This window comes from Chrysochloris asiatica, unplaced genomic scaffold, assembly GCF_000296735.1.
Source record: "Chrysochloris asiatica unplaced genomic scaffold, ChrAsi1.0 scaffold00428, whole genome shotgun sequence".
Classification (NCBI taxonomy): domain Eukaryota; kingdom Metazoa; phylum Chordata; class Mammalia; order Afrosoricida; family Chrysochloridae; genus Chrysochloris; species Chrysochloris asiatica.
In genome coordinates, this window is record NW_006408946.1 from 1,305,169 (window position 1) to 1,330,759 (window position 25,591).

The 25,591-nt window shown below is 37.8% G+C and overlaps 1 pseudogene; it reads left to right on the forward strand.

Annotated features, from left to right (window-relative positions):
- The window catches only part of LOC102833766, an 81,168-nt pseudogene that overhangs the window by 48,269 nt on the left and 7,308 nt on the right, over positions 1-25,591 (forward strand).

Below are 25,591 nucleotides of genomic sequence, written 5' to 3' on the forward strand. Positions count from 1 at the left end.
CAAATCATTGGTTTTGAAGAATTCTATCATGCATTTTCCAGCATCATTTCTATCACCAAGGCCATATTTTCCAACTACTGATCCTTCTTCTTTGCTCCCATCCTTTGCATTCCAATCACCAGTAATGATCAATACATCTTGACTGCATGTTTGATCAATTTCAGATTGAAGAAGTTGGTAGAATTGTTGTATTTCATCCTCACTGGCTTTATTGGTTGGTGCGTAAATTTGAATAATAGTGGTATTAACTGGGCTTTCCTGTAGGCGCATGGATGTTATCCTATCACAGACAGTGTTGTACCTCATGACTGATCTGGATATGTTCTTTTTGACAATGATTGCAACACCATTCTTCTTAGTTTGTCATTTGTGGCGTAGTAAGCCATATGTTCATCAGTTTCAGAGTGGCCAATAACATTCAATTTCAGCTCACTAATGCCTAAAATATCAATGTTTTTGCATTCCATTTCATTTTTGACAACTTCCAATTTTCCCAACTCCATACTTCATACATTCCATGTTGCGATTTTCAGTGGATGTTTACAGATTTTTCTCTTCATTTTGAGTTGTGCCCCGTCAGCAAATGAAGCTCCCACGGGCTTTATTCCATTCGCTTCATCACGGTCAACTCTACTTTAAGGAGGCAACTCTTCCCCAGCTGCATTTTGAGTGCCTTCCAACCTGAGGAGCTCATTTTATATGGCACTATATCTGACAGTGTTTTTCTGCTATTCATAAGGTTTTCAGTGACTAAATATTCAGAAGTATAGCTCGTCACTCCTTCCTAGTCTGTCTTGGTCTGGAAGCTCATCTGAAAACTGTTCACCATGGGTGACCCTGCTGGTGTTTAAAATACCAGTGGCATAGCTTTCCGAATCACAGCAACTCACAAGCCACCATAGTATAACAAACTGACAGACGAGTGGTAGAAATAAGGTATATAGGACTGTAAGTCTGGGATTTGTTAGTTTTGCCATCCCTTCTAGGTTTAAAATGAACCATCTCAGAAACAGGAGCAGATGATTCCAGGACTATCAAGAAAGAATAGCATGAATGGAATGTGAGATCCCCACCTAGAAAGTCTGTGACAGCAGAGACATGGCAGAGGCAGCCACACGGAACAGTTATAGGCACCTAGGCCCATGGGCTGAGTAAAGCTTTATACCTACAGGCCAGAGACTCACTTGCAGAATGTGCCGTTGGGACATTTACAGACTAACTAAAGGATCTTGGTAATACTTGCCAGTCGGCAGAGGCCATGGGGCCATGTGGCTGCAAGGCGGAAAATAAGAGAGAGATATGTCTGCAGTATGGCAGACCAGAGGCTGCCCTGACCGAAGAAGAATTGATGTGTCTTGAGTTGGTTTTTGATCCTGAATTGTACTTTGTTCACTTCTCTAATAAATCCCATATGGTGAGTATTGTTATGAGTTCTGTGTAGCCATTGCAATGGATTATTGAAACCAGATATGAAGGAGAGAGTGCTGTGGTAGGGATGTGTGGAGGGTGGAGGTATGTCTGACCTACACTTCATAGGAATAGGCTTTGGGCTGTTTTTGAGTTAGATTCTCTTACCCCTTGTGAAGCCAGAGGAAGTCAGACATGGCCACCACATGGTTCTTCTGTTAGGTAACACTGAAGAATTTATTTCTAGTGTTATATGTCCATTTGAGATTTGTGTTTGTGAGTTTAAAATTGTCAGTCTCATCATGTGATTTCCTTTAGGTTCTTCTAGCTGCTGCCACGACTATTTCATAAGCTTTTAATGTAATAACTCTTAAAATTATTTTAAGTAACTATTTTGCCTTCCTGTTAATGAACTCTACATTTATTAGAAAAAAGAAGCAATTCTCCAGTGTAAATGCCTGCATTTCATCTGTTGTTAAGTTCCCTCAAGTCGTGAGACTTGTTAAATGCTGTATGAGTTAGTTCTGACTCATAGCCATCTTGTATTGGGTTTCTGAAGAGCATCTGGTGGGTTTGAACTGATAACCTAGTAGTTAGCAGTCTAGTGTTTAATCCTACAACGCCCCACCAGGACTCCATCTCTGAGACTAATGGCATGAAACGGTGTACCCTTGATTTTGTAAAGCTGCAATTCCCTTTTAAGCATTTTTGGACTCTAGCTCAGATTTTAGTTGCTTTTCTGTACTGTAAGATGTGAAAATCTTAAAAATTTGCTATACAATTAGAGTTACTTAAAATTGGATTATGCCTAAAATTTGGCAACTGAGTTATATGTATCAAGTTATAAAATTAAAGTTTGTTAAATAAGTATCAGTTTGTCAAGAGTGTTTATTATGCTTTATAGGGCTTTACAAATTTCTTATAGTAGATTATTTTTTATGAAAGCCTCAAACCTTTACATTATTGGCATTAATGAAAACATTTAAAATTCTGTGCTGCAAATTATGGAAAATAAAATTGCTGATTTGTTAACTACATAAAATCAGTGTTTTCAGGGGTTTAATTTATTGGGCTTTAATTTTATTTCTCAGAAAATCCATTAATGTATGATGATCATATTTTTTAACTTTTAGATAATTTCTTTCATGTTAATAGTACCAATTTATGAAAATATATTGATAATTTTAATACTGCTATTCACAGGATGTTACTGAATTTAGTTTCTGTTGTTGAGCAACAGAGTCATTGTGATATCTATGATAGACAAAAGAAATGTAAAATACTTTTTAGAATTCATTCAGAAATAACAGAAAAATTTCTAAGGACGTTTGTAGGCTTATTCTGTAAATGATTTCATTTTCTGAACAGACTATTTTTAGCGGTTGATTTGCAGTACATGCGTCAAGAAACTTAACTGACTTTAAGTAGATTCCAACCTGTAGGATTTTTGAGCCTGTAAATCTGAATGGGAGCAGACAGCCTCATCTTTGTTACGAAGAGTGGCTGGTAGTTTTTAACCACCAACAAGCTGTTGGTGGTTCCGACACATAGCAACACTGTATAGAGTTTCCAAGGAGCAGCTGGTGGGTTTGCACCACCGAGTTACCAGTTAGCAGTCCAGTGCTGATCCTACCACCAGCGCCACACCAGGACTCCAGAAGAAATGACTTTGAGTTTAGCAACCCAATACTTGACCCACTGCCCACCAACGTTCCTAATACATACATGTGGTTGGTGGTTATCTGCTGTGGTGTTGGTTCTGACCCATAGCAACTCTGTACAGGGTATCTGAAGCTGTAAATGTTTATGGGAGCAGAAAGCCTCATCTTTCTCCCATGGAGCAGCTGGTAGTTTTGAACTGCTGACCTTGTGGTTTGCAGCCCGATTTGTAACCACTACGCTACCAGAGCTCCTTATATACATACATAGAGAGTGCCTATTGTGTGCCAAGCACTGCCATAAGTAAGGCCTGAGAATGCAAGGTGAGAGACAACACTGAGAAACACCGAAGTTTAGTGAGGAAGACAAGTGAGTCAGTAACTAGGTGGTGAGTCAGTAACTAGGTAAGTTACAAATACAGTGAGATGTGTGCTTTCATAAAGGTATTGCAGCTTGGGAATTTTTAATTTGGTTTTGTATTTTGATTCCATTCCAGGTTTAATTTTTATTGCATTTAATTATGATAGAGAAAGAGAAAATATTTATCATCTTTATATACTTGCATTAGATATTAAAACCTTAACAAATATAACTTATTTTGTTATGCTGATTCCTCTGATTTTATTAGACTGGCCCCGTTGTTATTAAATGCTTGAACTGCAAATCTTGCAGTTCAAACTGACTTTTGCAGTCCCGCACATTAACCCCCACAGCACCACACCAGAACTTCTAGCAGGCTTGTAAAACTTAGTATCTACTATGGCCAGTCTGGCTTCCTGATGCAATGCTATAGTATCAGCAGTGGACTGCAAACCACAATGTTGGCAGCTCAAACCCACCAGCACTATATTATGGAGTCCCGGTGTAGCAGTGTGGGTTAATGGCCCACAAGGTCAGTTTGAACCGCAAGATTTGTGGTTCAAATTTACCAGCTACTTCTTGGAAACCCTATACAGGATCTGTATGAATTGGAATTGACTCAAAGGCACTTAATAACAACAACATCCTGTATTATAGTTAAGAGCCTGAAATTACATATGGAAACATTTATAGGTTTAGTTAGGTATGTAAAGGCATACTATTTATATTTCTTTAAAATGTATTGATTATAATATGGGAGCAATTGTGTGTATTTCTTTCATGAAAAGATGTATTTGTACCCACCATACCCCCAAGTTAAATTTGCACCAAATATAAGTAAGTTCTAGAGTCCTGTCCTATAGGATAAGCACTGGACTGCAGTTCAAACCCACCATTTGCTTTATGGAAACCCTATACAAGGGTCACTGTGAGTCTGAATTGACTCAATGGCACTTGACAACAGCAGCATAAATTCTGATTAGTACTGTTAAGTTAAATAGGTACATTGTTGTATAGCATTTTATTTAAAATCTAAATGAAATTTAATTTTGCCAAGATTTTGCTCTGATCATCTTCATAATTTTGATATATTAAAAGGCAAGTCTGTTCAAGAATATGAGTAAGAATATCCTACTAGAAAGATTTTATTTATGTATTTATAAAGTACCTTTTGTTCAGTTTATTGCAGGTTGGAAAGTTAACTTAAAAAGCCTAGTATTTAAAAATGAGTCTTTTACATTAATGTAATACCAAATTATGGTTTTATTTTTATAGTATTACTCTCTAGACTTGCTCTCAGAGCTAGCAAACTCCTTTTATTGAATCTGTGGCTACATATATTTTTTCTAATATGACATGTCTAACAGTGACTTAAACTGTTTAATAAGGTAGTTTTATATTTCCAAGATATATGTACATGCACAAGTCTCTTTCCAGTTTTATGTACTTTGCCAAATTGATTCAGAATGATGGATTACCCTGAATATCGTATGCTCAATTCTGACAAGGCTAATTAAATCTGGATGGGGAAAACCAAAAAATCGAATATATCTATGTAGGATGGAGCTAAGAGAAGAACACAAAAGTAAGAAAAAGTTAGCATATTTTAAAATTCTGAGCTGTCCAGATAAATACCAATAGAGACTTGAGCAAATGGAAAAAAAAAGAATCTTTACTCTGGTTGAAATTAAAACAAAACAAAACAAACAAACAAAAAAACTCTCAAGGTTTTAACATTTGTTAAACATGTCTTAGCCTTCCGCTAACTTTAGCTACATTTGGGCTAAATATACTAAAAATGGACAATTCTTAGTAATTGGTCACATGACTCATAACTTAAACTCATTTTACTATTGTACTTTGCATTAACAAAAATAAGTTTTCTGAAGTATTGGTAAAGTCAATTAGTTTTTAACACTTTATTGTGGTTTGGGTGAAGCAACAACCTTGTTGTTGTTGTTGTTGTTAGGTGCCTTCGAGTTGGTACCAACTCATAAGGACTGTATGTATAACAGAACGAAACACTTGCCCAGTCCTGGGCCAACCTCACAATTGTTTACACGCTTGAGCCCATTGAGACTGCTGCTTTGTCAATCCATCTCACTGGGGGTCTTCCTCTTTTTCTCTGACTCTCCACCTTAACAAACATGATATCCTTCTCCAGCGACTGCTCCCACCTGACAATATGTACAAATTATGAGAGCCTTCAAGGAGCAGTCTGGCTGTACTTCTTCCAACACAGATCCATTTACTCTCTTGACAGCCCATGGTACTTTTAATATTCTCTTCCAACACCATAACTCAAATGCATGAATTCTTCTACGATCTTCCTTATTCACTGTCCAACTTTTGCCTGCATATGAGGTTAATGAAAATACCATGGCTTCAGTCAAGTATACCTTAGTCCTCAAGCTGATAGAGCACCTTAGTTTCCCACATTACATTTAATATAGGTTTTTGTGCACAGGAAATACTTTATTTATATTTTTTGCAACTTATTGTCTTTAGGTAAAGATTTCAAGTTGAACTCTTGATTTACACATAAAATCGCTTTTAAAAGTAGGAATATATACAAATACAAATTTAAAAAAGAATTCAAACAGAATGAATAGGTCCAAGTCATTGTAAACAGTTTCCTGTATGAGCTTCCAGAGATATTCTGTGTGTATAAAAACATATATGTGTACACATACATTCCTCCCTACCTTTTCGGTGCAAGTGGTAACACATTAAGAGCCTTGGTGGCAAAGTGATTAAGCACTTGCTACTAACCAAAGTGTCGGCAATTTTAACCCTCCAGCCTTTCCATGGTAGAAAGATTTGGCTTTGGAAGCCTTTGGGGACAGTTCTACTCTGTCTGCTCTATAGCATCACTCTGAGTCAAATTGGCAATTGGTTTGGTGTAGCATGTTGTGTTTACCTACTTTAGTTGTTAAGTGCCTGTCAAGTCGATTCTAAGAGTGACCTTGTATGGGGTTTGTTGTTGTTGTTAAGTGCCATTGAGTTGGTTCCAACCCATAGCGACCCTGTACAGGGTTTCCGAAGGGTGTAAGTCTTTACGGGAGTAGAAAGCCTCATCTTTCTCCTGCGGAGCGGCCGGTAGTTTCGAACCGCTGACCTTAAGGTTCGCAGCCCGATTCGTAACCACTACGCTACCAGAGCTCAAGGCTATAAATCTTTATGGGAGCAAAAAACCTCATTTTTCTCCTTCAGAGTGGCTGGTGGGCTCAAACTGCTTACTTTGTGGTTCATTGTTGTTGTTAGGTGCCATTGAATTGGTACCGACTCATAGCGACCTTTTGCACAGCAGAACGAAACACTGCCCGATCATGGGCCAGCCTCACTACTGTTCACACGCTTGAATCCATCGATGCTGCCACTTGGCCAATCCATCTCATTGGGGGTCTTCCTCTTTTTCTCTTACCTTCCGCCTTACTAAACATGATATCCTTCTCCAGCAACTGGTCCCTCCTGACAGTATGTCCAAAGTATGAGAGACGAAGTTTGGCCATGTGGCCTCCAAGGAGCACTCTGGCTGCACTTCTTCCAGAATGGATCTATTGGTTCTTTTGGCAGCCCATGGCATTTTCAATATTCTCCTCCAACACCATAACTCAAAAGCATCAATTCTTCTATGGTCTTCCTTATTCACTGTCCAAATTTCACATGCATATAAGGTTATTGAAAATACCTGACTTGGGTCAGGCGCACCTTAGTCCTTAAGCTGATATCTTTGCTCTTCAACACTTTAAAAAGGTCTTGTGCAGCAGATTTGCCTAATGCAATATGTCATTTGATTTCTTGACTGCTGCTTCCACGAGTGTTGATAGTTGATCCAAGAAGAATGAAGTCCTTGACAATTTCAATCTTTTCTCCTTGATAAGAATGTTGTATATTGGTCCAGTGGTGAGGATTTTTGTTTTCTTTACATTGAGATGTAATCCATACCGAAGACTGTGCTCTTTGATCTTCATCAGTAAATATGTTAAGTCCTCTTCACTTTCAGCAAGCAAGGTTGTATCATCTGCATACCATAGGTTATTAATGAGTCTTCCTCCAATCCTGATGCCACATTTTTCATTTAACCCAGCTTCTCAGATTATTTGTTCAGCAAACAGGTTGAATAAGTATGGTGAAAGAATACAACCCTGTTGTACACATTTCTTAGTTGTGGTTCATAGTTCAGTGCTTATCCCCTATAGACTTTCCACATACTTTCAGTACCTGCTTTTTTGTTTTTGTTTTCTTGTTCCATTTCATCCATTTATAGCAGCTTAATTCTTTTTAAAAAGCTGTATATTTTTATATTTTAGGTATACTACAATTTATTAAACTAATTTTCTTTGATGGGATTTTTTTCACAAATTTTGCTGCTGTAAACAATGCTACAAAGAAAACCTTGTATATTCCTTTTTAGTAGAGATATTCAGAAGCAGAATCCACTAAGCATCACCAGCTGTGAGTCAGAACTGAACCATACTTAACAAAAACAGCAACAATCTCTAAAAGATAGTTATTTTCTTACCATTTAATCCAATCTGAATATCATGAAGAGAGTAGCTATGCAAAAATCTGGCAGAAGAGCATTTCAGGTAAGAGAACAGCCCCAGGTACAAATGACATCCATGTATTCCAAGAGTAGAAATAATTGTTAAATGCCCTGGAGTGGATTCTGATTCATAATCACTTTTGCATGGGTTTTAGAAGAGTAGCTGATGGTCTTGAACTGCCAACTTTTCAGTTAACAGTCCAGTGTTTATTCTACAGCACTGTGCCAGGAGCATAATAAACAGGGAAGAAAGAGTCTTGATATAGATGAAGTTGGAGAAATAAACAGAGGAGAAAACATTGTATTTTGTAGTGATTTGTAGGCCAGGTTGAAGAATTAAAATATTATTTTAATCATGAAGGGAAACTACTCAGTTGAGGTGTTTGAAAATTCCAAGTTTCCTAGAATTAATTTTTTATGCAAAAAGAAGAGCTATAGGAGCATAGGTAACCTTTCAGTAGATTCCTATGGACTCCTGGTTGGCACTATAGGATCAGAACTGGACTGCTAACCACAAGGTTGGCAGTTCAAACCCACCAGCTACTTCTTGAAACTATACAGGGTCGCTATGCGTCGGAGTCTACTCGACAACACTTAACAACAGCAAGTACATAAAACTATAAAAATTTTGCTTCCTTTTTAAGATAATCTTGCAGTTAAGGAAAGTGATTTTTTTTTAAATCATAGAAGTACCAAGAACATAGAACTCAATGAATAGAGACCATTTGCGCACTAAATAAAACACTTTAAAGACCAGTTTTATGATGTGCTTTTGAAATTATATTTATTTAATTAAAATTTCTGAATTAGGGAACAGACATCCTTGGAAGAAGGAGAAATTCCTTGGTTACAGTACAATGAAGTAAATGAAAGCAGCAGTGATGAAGGAAATGAGCCTGCCAATGAATTTGCACAGCCAGAAGCTTTCATGTTGGATGGTAACAACAACCTTGAGGATGATTCCAGTGTAAGTGAAGACTTAGATGTGGACTGGAGGTAGGTAACACAATGTTATTTATTATCATGCTTAATTGTTTATTGAATGCAATTTGTCTATGATTCTGAGTTATGAAAATTGGTCCTAATAGCTAAAAACTATTCTGAATTTACCATTTGTTAAGAGTCATCCTGTCCTTCAAAACTCATTTCCTAAGACACTTCCTCAATGGATTCTTCCTTACTTTTTTTTCAGTCCATAACTTCTTTTTTTACTTTCTTGAAATAAACAAAAAAGACCTGTTGCCACTGATTTAATTCTGATTCACAAAGACCCCATATGCTACAGAATAGAACTGCTCCAAGGGCTTTCTTGGCTGTAGTCTTTATGGAAATAGCTTGCTAGGCCTTCCTTTCATGGTGCTGTTGGGTGGGTCTGAACTGCCAAAATTTAGGTTAATAGCCGAACACAAATCATATGTACTACCCAAGGACCTTAGCTGTCTTGAAGCTCATCTAACATCCTGCTTAAGTTATACTATGACATATTTATTTTGCTGTACGTATCCTATAGCACTGAGCATGTTATTGTTAAGTGCCATCAAGTTGACCCTGTGTAGGGATTCCTGAGGAGTAGCTGGTGAAATTGAACCACCAACCTTGAGGCTAGCCGTCTGGTGCATATCCTGCAATGGCATACCAGGACTCCATAGCACTTGTTGATAAGTACCATGGAGTTGATTCCAATTCACAGCTGGTAGTTTCAAACTGCCACCTTGAGGTTAGCAGCCCAATTCTAACCACTCTATTTCCAGAGCTCCTTCCATAGCACTTAGCATAGCATTAAAAAAAACAAAAAGGTCCTTAGTGAATATTACTTGAATTTCATATGGATAAGTCAGAAGAATTGTAAAAATGTAGTTTTCCTTAATTGTCCTTCCTTTTCTTTCTATATATGTAAAATGTGAGAGACATTATTTTACTTTCCAAGAGATGTTAAAAAGGAGCCCTCATTGTGTTGTGGGTTACTCTTTGGGCTGTTAACCACAAGGTTAGCAGTTCGAATCCACCAGCCTCTCAGCAGGAGAAAGATGAGGCTTTCTTCTCTGCATGGTATGTTTTTAAGAATGTGTTTACTTTTAGTTAACAAGACTATATTATTCTATTACAGATAATTTAGAAAAATAAAGCTGACATTAATTTCTTGGTATCGCTGCAGGTTTCTAAAACTTGTGCTTTCAAAGCCTCCTTTTTGTCTTCACTTTCTGTGCTAACTACTTAGTGCTTCTCCAGTTTGTCCAGACACTAACTCAAGATTTTTTAAATACCTCTTTACCCTTCTATTCTCTTTCTTCACGGGAAAGATAATTATGTGTGCAGCGCTGACTTTTATCAACCATTTTTGGAAGCAGAAGTGGGGTAATCCCACCTTGAATATTCTTGTTCTCCAGAACCCATTTTCTGGCTTCATGGAATATCGGTGGTTTCACTGAAGTCCTGGTTGTTCAATGCTGTTGCCTAATCCTCTTGCTGTTGTTGTTGTTGTTAAGTGCCGTCGATTATGACCCATAGCGACTCTATATAGGGTTTCCTAGGTTATAAATCTCTACAGGAGCAGAAAGCCTCATCTTTCTTCCGCGGAACAGCTGGTAGTGTCGAACTGCTGACCTTCAGGTTCCCAGCCTGATTTGTAACCACTACGCTACCAAAACTCCCTAATCATCTTGCTGTACTCCTTGTTAATTTTGAAGTTGTCTTCTTCCCTTATGCAAAGTAATTCATCAAAGTACTCAGCATATGAAAGAATCACTTGTTTATCCTGTCTGTTACGGGCAATAATACTTTTCTGTGAGACAGCCGTTCTGTTGCAAGTTTTTAAATGTCTGTAAAAACATTTTTCTGTAGCTCCATCATATAGATTCTCTATTTTATAATGCATTAAAATTTAACTGACCATTTCCACCATTGTAATTTGTTGTTGCTAAGTGCTGTCAAGTCAGTTCCAACTCATAGCAACCCCATGTAGGGTTTCCAAGAAGCAGCTGGTGGGTTTGAACTGCTGGCCTTTTGTGGTTCACTGATCCTATAGTGCCACACCAGGAGTCTCCCCCCGCCCACCAAAAAAAAAATTGTACTTTACTTGCCAGGGTTTTTTGTCTTTGTTTTTAGTAAAATGACTGAACTATGTGATATTTTAAAAAATCTTTATATATGATTCCAAATAACTTTTGAAAAAGGTTCCATATAAAAATTTGAAGGAATAAGTCTGTTTTGAATATAATTTTAACTTGAAAAGACTCTAGCTTTAGTTTTAAGTTACTGTTAGTCTTTCTGGATTGTTATATGCCGTGGAGTCGGTTCCAACTCATAGCAACCCTGCACAGTGTTTCCGAGGCTGTAAATCTTTACAGGAGCAGAATGCCTCATTTTTCTCCCATGAAACAGCTGGTAGTTTTGAACTGCTGACCCTGAGGTTATCAGCCCAATTCGTAACCACTACACTGCCAGAGCTCCTTATTACCTTCTGCTGTACTACCAGAGCTTAGTATGGTAGGAGGTAGGTAATAAGGCAAAAATGGACTTGGGATGTGCACAGATGGGGTTCTCAGATCCTAGCTCTACCATAATTACTTAACCTTTCTCTCATCCTATAAGAATTCAAGACTATAATTATTAACCTAATAAGGTTGTAAAAAATGATCACTGTCTGACTGCAACTACAGTTTTAATAATAGATTTTTTTTAGCTTTATTTTGAGATAATTTCAGATTTATAAAAAAGTTGCAAAAGTGATGCAAAGAATTCCCATATATCCTTCACTGAGAATCCCTAAATATTAGCATTTTAGTGCATTTGCATTATCATTCTTTCATTCCTTTCTCTGATATGTTTATTTTTGTTTTTCCCTTAGAACTATTTATGAATACATTGTAGACTTAATACTCCTGTATTCATAAGTATTCTAGAATGAATTTCCTAAAAATAAGGACATTCCGTTATTTTTTGAACAAAGTACAATTGTTCAACGCAGGAAGTTAACATTGATACCTTATTCATGTCTTCACTTGTCCACTATCTTTAGAGCAAAAGAAAAAAAAAAAATGTTTTTCTTTTCCTGCCTTGTCCAGGATCACCTCTTTCATTTAGTTAATGTTTTTTTTGGTCTCTTTTAATCCAGAACATTTCCTGGATCTTTCTTTTTCTGACCTTGAAACAGGCCAGGCCTGTTTTGTGTCCCTGAGGTTGGGTTTGTTTGATGTCAGGTTTAAATTCTAGTTATGGTCTTTGGCAGGAACACCAGAGAAGTGATGTTTTTCCTTCTTGGTACAGATCAGCAGGTGCATGATGTCACTCTTTTCCATTACTGCATCTGTTAACTTAGTTAAGATCACGTCTTCCAAGCTTTTTCACTGTGCAGTTGCCATTTTTCCTTTATAACCAATAGCCATCTTGTGGGAAAGCACTTTGACTGTAAATAACCTGTCACATCTCAAAATATCAAACTTCAATTCACTGATTTTAGCATCTGTTGATGATTATTGAATTCATGAGTACTGAAACAATTACTACCATGGTGGTTGCCCGATGAATAATACTAGAATGTTTAAAATTAACTGATGATTTTGTAGTAGCCAGTCTACAACCAGGTAATCATGCTTTGAATGGCTTTTGATTATTTAGCGTAGAGAAAGAAGGTAATTACTGAGAAGTGAATGACTTAAAGGAATAAAATGCAAAGAGAAAGTGGGCATAGTTTGTATTTCTCTAGGCAGAACTGTAACAACAGGGTTAAATATTATAAGCAGGAATAATGACTTCATGTACGTTTTCTAACAGGCCTGCCCCACACTGGAATGCACCACCCCATTAACCAGCATATTTTGGAATGAATAGTACTACTTCTTGAATGAGTACTGTGGTACTTTCTCTGTGCCAGGCACCTGTGTGCATCTCATTTGTTGTTTAGATGAAGAAATAAAATAAACAGTTAAATAAAATGTCCAAGTTCTTTAACTATTATTAAGTAAAAAGTAAAGTTAAATCCTTTTGGTTGACTCCAGGGCTCTTTCTCTTTGCACTATATCTTCTTTCTCATGAAGGAGACCCCCTGGTGGTGCAAGGGTGGTTGGATTTAGTAATTCTTAGTGTTAATTCCATTTCTAAAATCTGTGATTATTGAGAATGTTTGTTCTTTAATACTATGTTTTCTTTTGATAGTTGTTGTTTTCCAAGTACTAAGCTTATGTAATATGGGTTCCTGGTGTGGCGTTATGGGTTAATGCACTGGACTGTAAAGTCGATTTGAACCTCAAGGTCAATGGTTCAAACTCAGCCTGCAGCTCCTAAGAAACCCTATACAGGGTCGCTATGGGTCGGAACTGACTCTTGGCACTTCACAGGAAGCTACAATGCACATTCTTCCTAAGAATCACTTCTCTATCTCTTGGTAATAAATTTGTAATTTCAATGATGGCAATACATTATTTTTAGCTACCTGTGTTACTGTGGATGTTTCTGGCTGTAATAGTCAAACTGGTAGTAGTAAGGAAGCCAGCAGATGTTTGTCTTGAGATAGAGAAATAAGCTTAGTTTTGGAGATCTTGAATTTGAGATATGTCCATGTAAGATACTCCCATACAATTAGAAATATAGGCCAAGAGTTGAAGAAGAGTCTGGAGAGATTATCTACAGAGAGGATAATCGAAGAAATAGGCTTGAATGTCATTTCTAAGGGAACAAGATTAAAGAGAAAAGGATGGAGAATATATTAAGATTTCCAAAGTTTGAAGGACTTAATATTTCTAAGATTTCTAGCATGGAGGAATGGTGTGTAGGGTGAGACCTGGACCATCTTATTGTTGTGAAGTGCTGTCAAGTCAGTTCTGACTCATTGCAACCCTGTGAAGGGTTTCCGAGGAGTAGCTGGTACGTTTGAACCACTGAACTTGTAGTACAAACGGACCTTGCAGTCCAGCACATTAACCCACAGCATACTTTTCCCTTAGGAAAAAAACCTGGTAAGAATAAGCAGTTAGGAACTGAATGGTATTAAAGAGTAATAGTGGAGGAGACCTAATTCTCATAAGAGTAGGAGAGACTAATGAGAAAGGCATTGAGAAAATAAAATTATTTTAAAACCCAAAATACTTAAGCAATACAAGGTAAGAGAAGAAAAAGAGGCATTGACTAATGATAGAATTAAAGTAAGTCCAGTAACTATCAGAGTAGTACCTGAACTCTGGTTGGAAACTAAAATAAAAGTGGAAATATTTGAGAAGAATTATAAAAGAGAGAATACTATCTTTGCCTCGGTGTTTATCAATCTAGAGAGCTAGAACTTAGAAACATAAAAATAGAGTGTTCTTATAAACTTTGTGCAGGGAGTCTGGAAGAGTCATGCACTTATCCTTTCTGTTCCTCTCATCCACCACCCACAAGGTGTATGTTAAAACAGTTTAAGGACTTCTGCTCAAAATGGTTATTGTCTTATCAGTATGCTAACATAATTATGTCTTGGCTATAAAGATTTCCCAAATCATGATTGTATTTTTTCCCCCAGCTTATTTGATGGATTTGCAGATGGACTAGGAGTTGCTGAAGCTATTTCTTATGTGGATCCTCAGTTCCTCACCTACATGGCACTTGAAGAACGCTTAGCCCAGGCTATGGAGGTATTTTAGTAACTCTGGTGATCAGAATCAGAATCGACTGGGTGGGAATGGGTTTGGTCTTTGGATTAGATGCTCGTGGCATATCTCTCTATCTGTTGATAGGATGCAAAATGATAAAATTAAGTATTTAAGGGCTTTTAGACTTCTTTAAAGGAGAATCATTTTCTGATCAATTTGATAATAATTACCGAATAGTGATTGCAACTAATAAGTATATGTAAATTATTCTTGAGTCCTCTCAATTTGTCTCCTAATTTTTACTGTAGAATAAGAAATCTTCCTCTTATATTTAGAAAATACACTTTTCTATATTGAATTATATAGTTATTTGACTCTAAATGTTTTATGTGTATGTATACAGATATATTGAAATGAAATTGAAGATCTCTAAGGGTATTTGACTTTTTACAAGTAATTTCCTTTCTTTTGTTCTTGTGTCTTCTAAATAAACATTTCTTCCACTATCCAAAAAGTAGTATTTCTATGAAACCTTATGTAAGCCGAAATGGCATAAAGCAATGAAGCAATTACTATTAATTTACATGGGGAAAAAAGTTTGAGCATTTCCAGACCCAAAAAATAACCAACTAAATCATACCAAATAAAACATAAAACCTTGAAAAACACCAACGTATAGTGTTTACAGACATAGTTAGGAGCTATAAGAGTTCAGTTGGAATCCTGGTATGACTCTGAAGGATGATGAACTACAAGGCCAGTTTGAACCTCAAGATCAGCAGTTCAAACTCACCATTCGCTACTAGGAAACTGTATACAGGGTAGCTCTGAGATGAAACATATTTGACAGCACTGAACAACAGCAGCGTGATAGCTCAGTTAGCTATGCTCACATACTGAGTGTGGTTTCCAGGGAAGGAACTTGGCAACTCTGCTCTCACTATTTGGGTGCATGCTGCCTCTTTTAAGGTTAGCTGCAAAACAAACACTAAACACTAGTTTCACTTTTCCCCTTGTTTTTATAAAGGGAAAAAATCATCTTCAGATTTCTTTTCATTAGCAAAACAGGTACTAACGTGGGTCATTTATAAAAATGAAGTGATGTAAAGCAAACTCTTCAAAAGTGGGATGTACCTGTATTGTTTTAAAGTTAATGCTTCTCCCCCTACCTCACCGCCCCCTCCCCACCCCCACAAATGTACTTACTCTAAGTATGGTATATTTGGTGCCAGCGTTTGCATGCCGTCTTCCCCTTATTTAGTTAAAACAGAAAAACTGTTCTTCATTATATCGGCTCTGTAGGATAAGCACTGGAATGCTAATTGCAAGGTTGGTAGTTTAAATCCACCAGCCGCTCCCTGGAAACCTTATACAAGATTACTGTGAGTTGGAACTGACTCAACAGCACCGAACAACAACAACAACAACAACAGGGTAAAAACAGTCCTCGTGGCACTGTAGCATGAGTTCTGGATTGCTAATCACAAGGTCAGTAATTCAAATCCACCAGCTACTCCGTGGGAAAAAAATGAGGCCTTTTGCTCCCGTAAAGATTTACAGCCTCAGAAATACAGGGTTGCTGTGAGCTCTTGGCAGTGGATTTGTTTTTTGTTTCTTTTTAGGGTAAAAAGCCAAGCATTTTCATGTTTGAAAACTTCCACTGCACTAGTATATTTCATTTTAAGAATTTCTTTCTTTATACTACTATTTCCAAATGAGATATAATTCCAAAGTAGAACTGGGAGGCAGTAATGAACTTAGGATAAGCGAATATATCAAAAGTAAGAGAATAAAAATTAATGAAAGAGTTTTAACTTGAAATTTTCTGAGATTAGAAACGTCAGTTTAGGTTGTAACTTACATAGGTATATGAGTAGATAGTGTAGGTAGGTAGGTAGACACACACACACATAGACACACTAGCTCTGCTGTGGCACCATTTTCTTTACCTATTTGTAATCTGCTATAGAGATCATTGCTGTAAATTATACTTTACTAGTTTATAACTTTCTCAAAGTGGCCTCAGGAGAAATACACTGCTTATCAGGTGAGAAGTCCGAACATTATGAGACAGAATATGCTTAAGACTTTTTCCAGATTATTTAACTTGCCTTGTCAGATTCTAACACATAAAATATCAATACAGCATAAATTGCATCAATAATTTTATATGTAAGATTGGGTTCATTCACTCATTAAAGTTCCATATAACGTCAGTATTTCAGATGACGTGAGTAAGAGGTATGGTGGTTGTGTGCTGTGGACTCAGTGCCGACTCATAGCAACCCTGTACAGGGTTTCCAAGGCTGTAAATCTCTACGGGAGCAGAATGCCTCATCTTTCTCCAGCAGAATAGCTGGTAGTTTCGAACTGCTGCCCTACTCGCAACCACTACGCTACTTGTTGTTGTTGTTAAGTGCCGTGGAGTCGGTTCCGACTCATAGTGACCCTACACAGGGTTTCCGAGGCTGTAAATCTTTACGGGAGCAGAATGCCTCATCTTTCTCCCGCGCTACTAGAGCTCCTTAAGTAAGAACTATACTTCTGTTTTATAGAGTAGGAGAAAGTGAGTATGAAGAGAAATGTGGGGACAGAGTAGAAGAAAGTATGAACAGAAATGTGGGTGCTTTGACTTAGGTACATTCTTTAGGTAGAGCAGTTTTTAAGAAGAAAGTCAAGAATATGGACTTTCTTGGTTCTCTTATTGATTCTCTTAAGACTGTTATGCTCATGACCTTGTGAAAAATCATCATGTACCTAAAAGGGCACCTCATATATACTGAGGTGGAGACATTAAGCTGGAAGGTACATGGAGGTTAAGAACATATCAACTGTTGATGTATATAGATTCAGTTAGGCTAAATGATCTTGGCCAATTCATTTAAATTGGCCAAGTCTCCGGTTCCTCAGCTACAAAATGGAATAATAAAATCTGCCTAATGGATTATTGTGAGATTATGTTAAAGCACTTAGAAAAATGCTTAGTGTACATGATAAACTCTCAGTAAAAGGCTGTTTTTTTCATAGGTGTACCCAAATCAACAGTCATCCAAGTAGTAATCAGTCAGAGAAAGCATCCCATTATCTGGATGCAGTAAAAGTTAAAATTTAAACTTTATCTTGATAAAAAATTTTGTGCTTTGTTATTTATGTTAGTTGCTGTAGAGTTCATTCCAATTCACGGTGACCCCATATTTGCAGAGTAGAACTGCTTCATAGGGTTTTTTAGACTTACCAGAAACAGATCACCAGACTTGTTTTTTAAAGTACCTCTGGGTAGTTGCTTAACCATTTCCCACCCAGGAACTTATACAGTTTTTTTTGTGGTTGTTGTAATTGTTAGTTCTGACTCAAAGTGCCCCTTTGTAGGGTTTCCAAGGAGCAGTTGGTGGATTTGGGCTGCAGACCTTGTGGTTCGTAGTCCAATGCTGATCCTACAGTACTACAGCAAGAGTCCTTGTTTTGTTAGGTGCCATCAAATCAGTTTCAACTCATAACAATCCAGTGTGCAACAGAACTGCTCAGTCGTGCACCATCCTCACAACCATTGCTATATATTTGAGTCTGTTGTTGCAGTCACTGTGTTGACCCATTTCATCAAAGGTCATCTTCTCTTTATACTGACGCTTTCTCCAAATGATAACTTTCTCCAAAGAAGGCTCCCTCCTGATAAAATGTACAAAATAACAAAAATGAAGTTTTACCATGCTCAATTTTGGCTGTACTTCTTCAAAGACAGATTTGTTCATTCTTCTGGCAGTCCATGCATATTCAATATTCATTGCCAATACCTTAATTCAAATCTATCAATTATTCTTTCTTCCTTATTCCCTGCCCAGCTTTCACATACATATGAGGCAATTGAAAATACTTTTGCTTGGATTAGACACACATTAGTCCTCAAGGTGACATCTTTGCTTTTTCACACTTTAAAGAGGTCTTTTACAGCAGTTTTGGCCAGTGTAATACATAAATGTGCTACTTTAAACCTAAAAATATTCCAGGTTGGGCTGTTTAGTCTTTCTGACACTTTGATGATTACTGAGCCCATTGAGGCAAAACGTATTAAGTATGTTGTTGTTGTTAAATACCTTGGAGACTGACAGTGACCCTGCACAGGATTTCCAAGGCTGTAAATCTTTACAGGAGCAGAAAGCCTCATCTTTCTCCTGCGAAACAGCCGGTAGTTTTGAACTGCCGACCTTGAGGTTCACAGCCCAATTCGTAACCACTACGGTACCAGAGTTAGCCTGAATTGCCTTCCTAAAGTGGAAATTACTGTACATGTAGTATCCCTTCTTTTTATTTCAAAGAACCCTATAGTATAGTGTTTAAGCATTCAGCTGCTAACTAAAAGGCTGGCAGTTTGAAGTATGGGAGAAGGCTGTGGGAATCTGCTTCCATAAAGACTACAGTCTTGGAAGCCCTAGGGAGTGTATAGTATACCTCTGTTCTTTATGGTCACTGTGAGTCAAAGTTGACTTGATGGCAATGGATTTCTATTTGTTTGTTTGTTTAGCTACAGAACTGAAGAATTCTTGTAAGCAGGTCTGTCAGGATAATTAGAGATTTATTATTGTAGTTATGTGAGAAAGAAAAGGGTCAAATAAAGGCACTTGGCTTCCATTTTCATCTCCTGATGGGAAAGTATTGACTATAACAGGATTGAAGTAATGAAGTTATTAAGTGCCGTCGAATTGGTTCTGATCCATAGCGACCCTGTATAGGATTTCCGAGGAGCAGCTGGTGAGCTTGAACCACCAACCTTGCACTTCAGACAGCTTTACAGTCTGGCTCATTGTAAGAAATAAAATGAATGCTAAAGAGTATTAACACAGGCACAGATAGAGGAGTAGCCTCCATCCTTAGTGCTAAGTGATAACATCCAAAGTGTCCCACCCCAATATTTGAGATTCAGACATTGGTGGAGATGGCACACTGTAGGTCACTGGATGTAAAGAAGTCTCTGTAGTGCCACATTGGCAAAACATGCTGGAAATGTGCTTTTTAGGGACCAGGGAAAGCTGTGTCTAACCAGAAGCACTACTACAAAACCACCCTACTTAGATGCTGGGGAAATTTGCTGGCACTATGTCCATGCATTGCCTAATCCTGAGGCCTGAAAATTGGTGTGCATTTTAGGGGCCTGATGCTAGAGAAATCCCCACATGCTACCAAAACCTATTGAGCCCTTTTCTTACCAGCACCATCTGTGAACAAAGTTTCACATCATGCCAGCTTCACAAAGGAACAAATATTTAAAGGCCTAGATCAATTTTCACAAGAGTGGCATAAATCGTAATTTTGGATCTGAAGAGCAACAGATAGATGACTGGTACAGTCCACCCCTTTGACTACTTGGCTTTCATATGCACCTTTCTAAAACGCAGTTGAACTCCCATCCAAAGTCAAACAATTCTAGTTCTGACTAGCAAGATACAGATGGTCTTACAAGTGAAGAAATTCTCATCATTTCCCTAGAAGGAGCAGAAGCAGTCACTGTATCTGTCACTGACAAGATTACGCCACACATTTAATTGCCATCTCACTGAGTATTCTTGTATCTGAAATCTAATTTCCAGTACTTGGAATATAATATATAAATGAGAAAAAGAAGAAGATGGTTATCATATACAGACACATAACAAGCCAATAGAAAATTTACAAAGCTACTAGTGCTTGTTTCTATAATTGATCATGAAGCTCTAATTGATAACTGTGACTTCCTTCTTGCATATTTTCCATGACTTCAGTCAAAACCTCAATTGCTTAGCATTCTTTACTTGGTGGTCTATGCACTCAATCATCCTACCCTTTACTTGACGAATTTCAAGTTTGCATTAACCTTTATTGCCAGGCAGGGATATACTAAGAGGTGCAGATGCCAAGTGTGGTTATTACAGGCATTTTAAGCAGAGGAAGGCTAGTTGTGGAGGGCAGGCTACTTCCACTGCTAAAGAGTGTCTTGGAGAGTTAATATTATCAGTTTTATCTGAACGCAATTCATGTTTCAGAATAATAGTTATACTAATCAGTACTCTTTTGAGAAACTTAACAAGATTGAGAATTCAATTCTCATTTTAATTAAAGTAATCCATACAATTGATTTTATTTCTTATTTTTAGAAATAAGAATTCCTGTTAGGTCTATCATGGATGCTCCCTAGTTTTAATATTAATGTCTTTCACTGAGAGTTAATAGTTCTGAGTTTGCCGTCTTCTCTTTGTAAACATCTAAGGGCATGCCAGCGAGTTTATTCCACATAGTAGTTTTTAGTCATTGTTACTGAAAACACCCAAGACACATGCTTCACTTGGCGCTTCATCACTGTCAGCCACCATTTGATTGTGATGCCACTGCTTGCCATAGATTACTAGCATACCATTTCCCACTGACAATGGAACTCAGCACTTGCTCAAATCCAAAGGTCCACCCAGATTTATCCCAAAATTCCGTTACCATTATGGCCATGGATTACTGCTGCTACCAATTCTATCTGGAAGACAACTATCTGGCCGACTGATTGGAAGAGATCAATATTTATGCCCATTCCAAAGATAGGTGACCCAACACAACACAGAAATCATCGGACAATCTCTTTGATATCTCAAGCGAGTAAAATTTTGCTCAAGGTAAACAGAAACGGCTACAATCATACATTGACAGAGAACTTCCAGAGGTTCAAGCTGGATTCAGAAGAGGCCATGGAACGAGAGATATCATTGCTGATATCCGATGGATCTTGACTGAAAACAGAGAATACCAGAAGGATGTTTACCTGTGCTTTATTGACTACGCAAAGACTTCCGATTGTGTGGATCATGACAAGCTATGAACAACATTGAGAAGTATGAGTATTCCAGAACACTTAATTGTGCTTCTGAGAAATCTGTACCTAGACCAAGAAGCAGTTATTCGAACAGAACATGGGAACACTGAATGTTTTAAAATTGGGAAAGGTGTGCAACAGGGTTGTATTCTTTCGCCATACTTATTCAACCTGTATGCTGAGCAAATAATACGAGAAGCTGGGTTCTATGAAGAAAAACGTGGCATCAGGATTAAAGGAAGACTCATTAACAACCTGCGATATGCAGATGATACAACCTTGCTTGCTGAAAATGAAGAGGACTTGAAACATTTACTTATGAAGATCAAAGAGCACAGCCTTCGATATGGATTACATCTCAATGTAAAGAAAACAAAAATCCTCACCACTGGACCAATAAACAACGTTCTTATCAATGGAGAAAAGATTGAAGTTGTCAAGGACTTCATTCTTCTTGGATCAACTATCAACACTCGCGAAAGCAGCAGTCAAGAGATCAGACGACGTATTGCATTGGGCAAATCTGCTGCACAGGAACTTTTAAAGTATTGAAGAGCAGAGATGTCAGCTTGAGGACTAATGTGCTCCTGACCCAGGCTATGGTGTTTTCAATAGCCTCATATGGATGCGAAAGCTGGACAGTGAATAAGGAAGATCATAGAAGAATTGATGCCTTTGAGTTGTGGTGTTGGAGGAGAATACTGAAAGTGCCATGGACTGCCAAAAGAACCAATAGATCTATTTTGGAGGAAGTGCAGCCAGAGTGCTCCTTGGAGGCAAGGATGGCTAAGCTTCGTCTCATACTTTGGACATATTGTCCGGAGGAAATAGTCACTGGAGAAGGATGTCATGCTGGGTAAGGTGGAGGGTCAGAGAAAAAGAGGAAGACCCCTAACGAGATGGATTGGGCAGGTGGCATCACTGATGGACTCAAGTGTGGCAGTGGTAGTGAGGTTGGCCCAGGATCGGACATTGTTTCGTTCTGCTGTGCATGGGGTCTCTATGAGTCGGTTCCGACTCGATGGCACCTGACAACAACAACAACACCAATTCTGTATCAGTCTGGGCTCAATAAAGAGAGAAACAAAATAATTAGAATGTTGTTAAGTGAGGTTGAGTTGGTTCCAACTCATAGCAACCCTGTATAGAGTTTCTGAGGAGCACGTGATGAGTTTGAACCACCAATCTTGTGGTTCAAACTGACCTTGCCGTCTAGCACATAGATACTAGGAACAGCTGTAGGATTCAGAGAACCTACTCAAGGAAACCCTCCCCCAGATGCTAAGATCCAGACACTGCTGTGGCTCACTGATGGCAGAGTTAGTTTGGAACCACATCATCAAAACTTGCTGAGAATTCACCTGGAATGTGCCAAAAGTTAATTTCTTTGTGGTGCCAGGAGAAATTTTAACAAGAGGCAACCTACTGGAAGCACTCCACCACTAAGAATGGGTACTAAGGGAAGTTTCTGGCCACTGGGTGTTATTGGGCACCTTGTACTGCAGAAACTACAGCTGGAGAACCTGCATAAACCTGATCCAGACCCTGAAGAAGCCACCCACGCTGCAGAGGTCTGCTTCTGCAAGCCCATGAGAATCATGAAGGGAAGCGAAGTCCTTTCTTCTTAGATTGCCTCTCCAGCACCCTCTAGTGGTTCAGTTTTAGATCATGCCAGTTGATAGAGGAAAACAATGTAAAAATATTAAAGGCTCAGATCTGTTTTCACAAAACAGAATTGAAGGGTGGATTTGGAGCTGAAACACAGCAAATCAATTAGCATCACATTGTCTTTTTTTTTTTAATAGCTCTGCAAACCCAGAACCCAGTTTTGTGTTCAATATTATTAACTATATTTATTAGCTAATGAGATTGGTGAGGGCAGGGGCTCTAAGTGCATTAGCACTATAGACTGTAGAAGTGTGGAGGGCAGAGAAGACTTTAATCTGGGTAGATTTGTTGTTAAGTGCCATTGAGTTTGTTCTGACGCATAGCAGGAAAAATCTCATCTTTTTCCAACTGCTGACCTTATGGTTCGCAGAAAACCAAAAAAAAAGTCAAACCAGTTGCTGCCAAGTTGGTTTTTCCTTTGACCAATTTTTTCAGAAGCTGATTACCAGGCCTTTCTTCCAAGGGGCCACTGGGTGGATTTGAAATGTTTTGGTTAGCAGCCTGAGCACACAATGAGTGCTTCACCCATTCAGAAAAAACAATAGCAGATGAGGACTTTTAATTGAATTTTGAAAATAAAGACATCTTGGCTATGTTGTTGTTAGGTGTTACCAAATCAGCTCTGATTCATTGCAACCCTCTGTTTAACAGAATACAGCAGTGCTTGGTCCGGCACCATCCTCAGAATATAATGAGACTTTTTGTTGTTTCCTTTCTTGGTCTTATTCTATGTTATAAATCATCTCATAATCTCTTGGAAATACATAATTTGTTGCTCTAATATCTAGAGAATGAGGAATTAAAAAAAAAACAAAAAACTTACCTAAGACTAACACATGTTGCACAGTGTTAACTCTCAGACAGAATTCTCCTGCTGCATGGGAGGCTTCATTTTAATAGTTGTCAAATCTGTTTCAACTTTTTCATCTGAACTAGATTAATGCAAAGATCTCTCATAGATAGGTGGTCCTATCATGCTGTAATTAGGGTATATTAACAAGTAATTATTAGACAGTATAATCCTGTCTGCATATAGAAGCAGTTCTGAAGGAAAATAATATGACTTGAAAACACTAATTAAGATTTCATGGAAGAGACAGGACTTACCCCAGCCCAGAAGAATTGATAGAATTTAGATCGATGGGAAAGGCCAGGCACAGGAAGTAGTGTGTGAACTAAGAGCCTATAATTGTACAAGTGGCAGACAAAAAGATATGTCTACCTACAGTTGTAATCTAATTTGAGCCAGACAGGCTAATTAAGCCAGAAAGAATAAGGGTGACTCATATGATCTGATGTTCTTTTCATCCTTGTTAGAACACTACCTTTATACAAATATTTGAACCCCTCAGTTAAGTTCACAGTTCACATAACTGAGTAGTACTTGGATGCTGATGATGTGGGTGTGCTGACCTTATGCCTGCAGTAGATGAAGCCATTTAGAAATGTATCATCTGCTTTTGTACCTTGAACATCCAGTAACCTCAGCCACAGTTTGTCTTTAATCAGGTGAAACCTATTCAGAGCGCTTCTATTTCTTGCATATTATAGGTCCCACACCAGAATCCATAAATGGGGAGAGATAGGTAGTTACTCCTGAAAATATGCATATGATGGGCAAGTAGATGGTTGTTAAGCAAAGATAGCTTTCTTTTGTACTTGTGACTTTGTTTTGTGTTTTATATGCTTTTGTTTGGGATGAAGAGTGGTGGTGGGTCGGGCAAGAGATTGAAGCAAAGGGAACGTTAACAGGAAGAGAATATTACTGGATACAACTCTGGCATATATCTTTAAAATGCTTTTTTACAAAGAGCTGTAATTCTATTTTTGTCTTCAGACTGCCCTGGCACATCTCGAGTCTCTTGCAGTAGATGTTGAGGTGGCCAATCCACCAGCAAGTAAAGAAAGCATTGATGGTCTTCCAGAGACTCTTGTTCTTGAAGATCACACTGGTAAGGGCAACACTGATCACAAATACAAATTTTAAATGGTACTGTATATGCCTCAGTACGATGATAGCATAGATTGTCAGTGTACCTAAAAGATGGAATGCTGAATATTAGAAACTTCCATTGGATTTTCTATAGCAAACAAATTCTGACAAACTTGCACCTAGTAAAGTAATATTTTTAGTTTATTAAGTTACAACTGGGACAAATATTACCCAGTCAGTTCTTCTATAAAAGCAATGTTTATTTTGAACAGTGATATTTCAGACAAAGAAAACTTACCAATTAATTTTCCAAAGTCTAGTTTTGCTGTCTTTCATAGGTATTGTCTATGAGTCAATATATTGATTTTCAGTTGTATTAAAATTAAACGTTTTGTGATTGATCTAAATTATGTGTTATTTTCAGCTATTGGTCAGGAGCAGTGTTGTCCTATCTGTTGCAGTGAGTATATTAAGGATGACATAGCAACAGAGTTACCCTGTCACCATTTCTTTCACAAGCCTTGTGTATCAATTTGGCTACAGAAGGTAAGTTTGAGATTTATTTTTTAATTGATATTTTAATAGTGTCTTTTTTTAAGTTTTTATTGTTAATTATGTGG